General features: G+C 33.5%; 1 long non-coding RNA gene across 2 annotated transcripts; it reads left to right on the forward strand.

Moving 5' to 3' along the window:
- The first annotated feature begins 985 nt into the window (after nucleotides 1–985).
- Nucleotides 986–6,639, forward strand: LOC134283474 (uncharacterized). 2 transcript variants are annotated; one of them, XR_009995487.1, is made up of 3 exons: nucleotides 986–1,609; nucleotides 2,469–2,662; nucleotides 5,076–6,639. It is a non-coding gene; the product is annotated as an uncharacterized LOC134283474 (long non-coding RNA). The 2 variants fall into 2 exon arrangements; XR_009995486.1 differs by having other exon boundaries at nucleotides 2,469–2,657.
- Nucleotides 6,640–8,122: the final 1,483 nt, after the last annotated feature.

Here is an 8,122-nt window from a genome sequence, read left to right on the forward strand (position 1 = left end):
TTGTTTTGACTATGTTTTTAAACTCAAAATATTGTCTTTTTATTCAAAATATATCATAAAAAACAAATATACATAAGAAACATATGAAAATTTAAAAAAAGACTTTGAAAGATTCCCTTCTTATTAGGGTCTTCCGCTGTTATTCTACTGTTTCTTATTATTATTTTATTTTTTTTTTCCCGCTCGATTTTTGACAGGCGATTTCTCAAAGACCTTTGGACTGATTTTTATGAAACTTTCAGGTTAGATACCTTGTAATTAAACCTATTTACACCTGTTTTCAATTTTTTGATGCATGCCTTTAATTGTGAGTTATTGCCCTTTAATTGATAATTTTGATGTCTCGTTTCCACTAAAAATCTCAAGAACGACGTAGGATATTTACACGCAAGTTGGAGAACTTGTAGCCAATACATTGTAGATGTGCAGAACGATAAAATTATAAGCTGATTTTCTAAAGTTTGGAAGCTATAAAACGGCAAATTTTAGTAATTTTTTTTCTTGAATTTTTGCTACTTTTTGTGTAATAACTTTTGAACCGAGAATAATTTGGTAAGAAATATATAACAAAAGTTGTGTGTAATTACGAGAGCTTTCATATTAGATTAATGAAAAGGGGCTGGCCCCTATAATTAGGGGTTAATAGCTCATACACGTTTTTTCTGATAGCTAAAAATATTGGTATATTATGAAAAAGTTTGACTGAAATAATTTCGAACTTATAAAATCTTGTCATTTGATATAAAAAGAAATAAACTTCCAGCTATATTTAATTGTTTTTTATATAAAACAAGTACATGTATGTGAGAAACCTTTCAGGAACAAGTTGTCTACTATAGCCAGCCAAGCCTTTACTGCATACATGTGCACATTTTTAGTTGATGCATCTAAAAGATATAGTTTTGATTCGGTGTTTCTTTTTTTTCTTTTTATTCAAATAATTTTAAAATGTGATGATGTACACAAGAATAAATAGTACCTAGTTTAGAGGATTTTTTCGCGCTTGTTTGTAAACAACGCGCGGCATTGTGGGAAATAGGAAGGTACTAAAGACGCGATGTACTAAACACTTATTTGACCTGATTCAAATTTGTCTGTAAATGTTCCAAACAATTGAATTTTTGTATAGCATATGCCTCGAAGTCATAAAGTCTGTACATAAGTAATTTAAAATACTCAATATTACCATTTAATTAAAAATTAAAACGTCAGGTAAATATCAGGTCTCTAGTATATCCCGTTTTTAGTGTGCCCCTTCGAGTCGACGTCGGACACATGTTTGTCATGGTTTACAAACTGAAAATAGAATGATTTGTGAAGTTGAACATTTTCTCACAAAGAATCCGCTTGTAGACATGCACACTCATTTAATCTGGAGCTACGAAGTACTTTGTCACTTCTCTGGAACATTATTCTAAGCAGAATTATCCCGATTCATATATTCTAAGAATCTTGTGTGAATTGTTTACGAGGAAATTCTGACTGTCACATTAACAAGGATGAACACTCTTGACTCTGCTTCGGATTCCCCAGTGATAATTGTATCGAGTGATGAAAGAGCTGACGGCGACATTTTAATGTATGATTGGCTTGGACCATTGGAATGAAGGTTAGAATATTTTTATTACTTAAAATTTACACTACTGATTACATGACAGTGACGTACATTGATGTTATTAGAAATACACAGACACACCGATATATTATCTGTTTTACAGTTCAGACGCTCTCTGTTTGCCTTGTAAATCCCCACAGCTTTATATTTTATTTTTATTAAATTTGAGGATGTAATTTCAACAGTCCTACTATCTATCATAGTGATCATACTCTATAATTCAAACTGCACTTAATGTTACAGAATATATTCAACTAATTATATATTGACAGTGTGACTGTAAGGGTGAGGGCAGATACTTATTTAGTTTTAATTTAGATTGTGCTTGTCAAGCCGCATTTGACATTTGGTGCATCCATGCTCAATGTTCACACTGAGAGTTTATTCAAATGTTTAATTCGAATGAATTCACTGCTCGTTAAATTACTTCCCATTAGCTCCATGTGAACATGAGTAAGGATATCTAATTCAAATTAAATAGAAATGAATTTTGAATGTAGCTTAAACATGTTAAAGAAGCTAAGCACTGTGTGTCCAAAGTATACTGCGGAAAAATTGTGTGGAGCAATGTGCAAGTCACAATCTTCTTTTGCCAAGGTGTTATCATAAGAGCTCGCATTATGGGCAGGGATTTGTGCTGCTGTCTGGACTCGCTATAAATAGATGTTCTCAAAAAGTCTTAATTATTTAATATCATACTTTACTGACAAAAAAAGAACAAATATTGCTCAGTTAAATTGCAAAAGAAATTTGTTTAAAAAAATTGAAATAATAGAAAGTTTGCATTTTTGTTTGATAAGACTGCTGTAATGGTTTAATGTTTGTTTATTTGCCTTAATCATACATTTTTCAGTCATTTCATGGTGCCACCACTTGGGATGGTATTAGCTGCAAATATAGACTTGTACTCAGCACTTATTGCCTTTAAGAAGTATGAGATCCATTTTGTGCTAACACCTACCGTGACACAGAATCTTGGTTTATGAAGTCTCATAGGAGTAACCTGTCTAAAGCATTTAGCAATGGGATTGGAACCTGCAACGTAAGGTTCAGCTTCTTATTGATACTTTGATTTATAATATTTATTTGAGAATTTCACTCATTCACATACTTAGAGATGTTGATATATATTGTTGAATAGCATCAATTTAGACCTTTAATTAGCTAAGTAAACATGTACTGTGAGGTTTTTAAGGTCTCATTCATTTTATATGCCAGATGCATGTTAAGGAACATTACTGCATAAATGTTTTTGTCTTAAATTTGAGGCTTTTTACTAATATAGAGATATGTTAGTTTTAAACCTCTTCAAATTAGGGTAGACCTTTACTTTAAACTCAGCAATGTGAGTGTGTTGTGTGAACTTGTGTTAGCGAGACAGTGTGTTGTATGAATTTGTGTTAGCAAGGCAGTGTGTTTTGTGAACTTAATTGTGTTAGCCTGACAGTGGGTTGTGTGAATTCTTGTTAGCTTGACAATGTGTTGCGTAAACTCGTGTTAGCGGGACAGCGTGTTGTGTAAAATCGTGTATAAAGTGTAAGTGTGACAGTGTGTTGTGTAAACTCGTGTTAGCTAGACAGAGTGTTGATTGAACTCGTATTAGCGAGACTTCGTGTTGTGTAAACTGGTGTTAGTGAGACTGCGTGTTGTGTAAACTCGTGTTAGCGAGACTGCGTGTTGTGTAAACTCATGTTAGCGAGACCGCGTGTTGTGTGTATTCTTATTAGCGAGACAGCATGTTGTGTGAATTCGTGTTAGCGTGACAGTGTGTTGTGTGAACTTGTTATCCTGAAAATTTGTCGTGTGAACTGGTGTTAGAGAGATAGTGTGTTGTGTGAACTCGTGTTAGCAAGATTGGATATTGTGTGAACTCGTGTTAGCCAGACTGCGTGTTATGTGAACTCGTGTTAGCGATATTGCATGTTTTTTGAATTTGTGTTAGCGTGACAGTGTGTTGTGTGAACTCGTGTTAGCCTGACAGTGTGTTGTGTGAAATGGTATTAGGATGACAGTGTGTTGTGTGAAATGGTATTAGGATGACAGTGTGTTATCGCAACAGCGTTTGGTGCGAACTTGTGTTAGTGAATAGTGAGACAGCCTGTTTTGAGAATTCGTGTTAGCGTGACAGTGTGTTGTGTGAACTCGTGTTAGCCTGACAGTGTGTTGTGTGAAATGGTATTAGAATGACAGTGTGTTGTGTGAAATGGTATTAGGATGACAGTGTGTTATCGCAACAGCATTTGGTGCGAACTTGTGTTAGTGAATAGTGAGACAGCCTGTTTTGTGAATTTGTGTTAGCGTGACAGTGTATTGTGTAAACTCGTGTTAGCATGACAGTGTATTGTGTAAACGCGTGTTAGTGAGACTGCGTGTTGTGTAAACTCATGTTAGCGTTACAGTGTGTTGTGTGAATTCATCTAAGCGTGACAGTGTGTTGCGTGTACTTTTGTTAGCTAGACAGTGTGTTGTATGAACTCGTATTAGCGAGACTGCGTGTTGTGTAAAACTTGTGTTAGCGAGACAGCGTGTTGTGTGAACTTGTGTTAGCGAGACAGCGTGTTTGTGAATTCGTGTTAGCATGATAGTGTGTTGTGTGAACTCGTGTTAGCCTGATATTTTGTTGTGTGAAATTGTATTAGCGTGACAGTGTGTTGTGTGTTAGTGTGACAGCGTGTGGTGCGAACTTGTGTTAGTGCGAAAGTGTTTTTCAGTGTTGTGATGGCGAGCTGTGTGATAGCCTAATGGCGTCTTTTGTGTCGGTAAGATGGCACGCTTTTATGAAAGTGCTATTGAGCTTTAGCAAGTGGCCCTATCTGGACATGCCTTATTATAATTGATCAGTTCTCAGATATACAGTGAATTACCGGTATTATTGTCACCATGAAATCAGCATTTACAGTTGCAATTACCTAGTTAGTAATCATAAGATATTGGTTTGTCAGTTTTAAAATTATGGTGTTCCAATGATGTGAAGTTGCAGTGTGTTAGCATGTTAATTTCAACAGACTGCCACTCCAATGCAGCTTTAAACAACACGCTGCTGTGTTAACACAAAACAAAATATCATGCAAACACAACTTTAAACAATCTGTTGAGTGTTAGCTTCACTGCATGTTGGATTCAGTGTGCTGGCATATTATCACTGACGTACATGCTAGCACATTGTCACATCGTGCTAGTATGTTGTCATAAATACTCTAGCACATTATCCTAAACCCACTAGTGCATGATTACTTTGCACTTGTATGTTGTCTTATTAGGGAATAGCATAAATGACTGCCTTAATTGGTGTAAACTTCTTTTAATTGATGAAAGAGTACATTAAAATTTACAAATTATACACAGAAAATGTGACAATATCTTATCTCTCAATTTGATAATCTAATTTATAATCTCATGAATTGCACTTTTTATTAGTAAAAGAATTATAGATTAAAAAATTTCAATTTCTTTTGGATAGGTGTGACTCATCTGAAGACTGAATTTTGATACCAAGCATGACCATGATTTGCCAGAAGATCATCTGTTTGGATGTGACATGGAATAAACAGCATAGTGAAAATAAGTCAAGTTTTGGTTTGTGAAGACAATTTTTAAACACACTGTGTATCATTTTTAAATTTTGATTTGACAACATAAATCCACAAATATGAACATATCAATTGCTCTCAGTTTTTCAAGTGAAATAGTTTTTGTAACAGAAATACATGTACCAGTAATTACATTGGAATAAATGTTATTTTTAAATATAATAATATTTTGTTTGTGTAGCATGTTGACCTCTTTATTAAGGACTTCCCTTTCAAAGTTTAGACTTACTTATTCTAATGATTAAGATAGATCCTCTGTCTTCAGCAGGATTAGAAGATCTTGTAATACATGTATGTGTATTTTTTACAGTATAATGTAAAAAAAATTGTTATTTTGGCACATACAACTAATTAAAGGCATAAACATGTGTATGATTCCAAGGAATTCAGTACATAGGGCATGTACATGTAGTTTTCTAAAACAAGATTGAAGAGATGTCCAGTCGCATTTCAATGTCAACTGCAAAACTGTGCCTGTTGCATATTTATTAGCCCATCTGAGCTAAAGGAACCAGTAAATTTTTTAAAAACATAATTTTATCCATTATCATCATTGTCTAAAATTTCACAATATCATTTTCCAGAACCAAAGTGAAACTTGGCACAGAGCATCCTTAGTGTAGGGGATTCAAATTGTTCTTATGCAGGGCAATACCTTCAAAGAGATTTGTTTCTTTAATGCTGTAAATGTATAATATTTAGCTTGTACAATATTTGGTGGAAATTGACTTTTGAATAAGTTAGCGTAGATATTCTTATTTATGTTTATGTACAAGACTTTTAGCTTTGTACTTGATTTAGTGATTGCTGCATTCCGCCAAAGCTGCTAAAAAAGAATACACAGCCATATGTAATATGTTTACAATATACCTTTCAGAGAATTTTACACTCCTATTGAGGTACCACCAGTTGCTAGTGGAAAGCTGCAAATTCGAAACATACACAACACATTTCTGTGCGTTTATTATAAAAGTATTGTTCTACTTACTGATTGCAACTAATGAAGATTGTTCATCATTATTGTAAATACATTTGGATTTTTTGAATTATTATATAATTTGTTTATTTTATTTACCTAGTTATATTGTATATTAAATGATTTTAAAGCCATTTTTAAGATGGTAATGTAGCAAAACACTTATGTTTCTGTAGTATGACACGTTTCACAAACATGATATATCCGATATCAAAAGTCATAATATTGGAAGTTAAACTGTTGTGGATACGATTTCAAGAATGCTGTTAGAGAGAGTACCCTTTAGACCTCATGCTCACACCAAATTAAAGAATTCAAGTAAGGGTTTCTGAGACAAATCGAAAAAGAGAATGTTAGCAAAGTTGACAATCTAGACAGAAACATTTAATCTTTTGCTTATCGCTAGGAAGGAAGACCCACTCGTTGCTTTGCAACGAGCTTTGCTCTAGTTGTATTTCTAATTCTCTGGACAGATACAAAATAACTTCTAAAATCAATATTTTCTTTATATGATAATATTTTCATGTACTATATAAAACATACTGAAAGAAAAGGAAACGCATGAGAACATAATATGCGAAAAATGTTTGACTATCTGGCCGAAAATTATAAAGATTGGTCAGATTGGTGTACATTGGTTACTGTGCACTTAAATCGGTGTTCAAAAATACTCAACAATGAAATGAATGACGTCACGTAGGGAAAGTGATAAAAAGCCCAAAGCATGTCCATATATATTGCTGACGATAGTTTCGTGATCACATTTTGTAGTACCAATTGATGCAATGTAGGTTTTGACGTCGTTTTTGCTTATTTGCAGTCAGAATAACTTTCATGCAATCATGGTATGACAGACAGAAGTTTCACTTGCTCAAGTAATTGAATTACGTACATAAGTAAAAAAAGGCAACAACATGTTGCTATGCAGTTTGTTTTGAATTTTTCCACCAAAAATATTTTTCAGTTGTCCGAGACAAAAGGTTTCCAGCCAACCATGATGGTCGCTTGGCGTGTAACAACGTCTCTTCACGTTAGGGTTTTTTATTATGCCGCCTCAATGCAACTTTATGTATACTTCGGTATCTCTCTCACTCACTCAAATAAGCGTCACATCGCATTTTTGCATGTTCACATCGGGAAAATGTAGCAAGTGTTTTTCAAGACTTTCTTACAAATATTCCCTTTCACCAAACCAGCATTTTTTTTAGATTAATGTGGCGGGAGAGTTTGGTGACTCTAGTATGCTACAGCTACATGTACATATACTCTTGATTATTTTAAGGCTACCCAGTCGGAAGGGTAGAATAATATCCCCATGAGAAAGATAAATGCTCTGATGAACTCCATGCACAGAAAAATAAGGATTTTACTGATGCGCAAGAGAGATGATGAGGATTTTCACTTTTCACTTTGAGGGGATCGACATATAGATTTCAATAACTCATGAAATACCAGTCAAATAAGTCAAAAAAATGGTTATTTGTTGATTAAAGATAAATATATATGTTTGTCAACAAAACTGGATAATACATTAAAAATAACATCTTTTGTTTTGGGTGTGTTCGTTGCTGAAATGAAATATGAATAATTCAAAATAAAAGAATATTCATATCTTTATTAATTTTAACCATCCATAAACTATTCAGTTTTTAAACTTTTTTAGCATTTACTAGAAGAAGAAACGTCGAACTTTAAACTTTCTTCAGCAAATTGAATATCGAAGCATACGTTTAAATTTAAAATTTTAATAAAAAACGCTTACGTATATACTTTGCTAAACCTATTATAAATGAAGCAATAACGATTCACGACTCAACTTAATCAACAAATATATACAATTTGAAAAGTTCAAATCGGAAATCCTCAGACAACTTAGGATTATATGGCTGATACATTGACGGTAATTTTTTAAATTCCTTTAAAAATATTTTTTGCAGGCCG

The sequence above is a fragment of the Saccostrea cucullata genome, unplaced genomic scaffold, assembly GCF_032062105.1.
Source record: "Saccostrea cucullata isolate Sc308-1 unplaced genomic scaffold, CSIRO_AGI_Scuc_v1 ctg5167, whole genome shotgun sequence".
Lineage (NCBI taxonomy): Eukaryota > Metazoa > Mollusca > Bivalvia > Ostreida > Ostreidae > Saccostrea > Saccostrea cuccullata.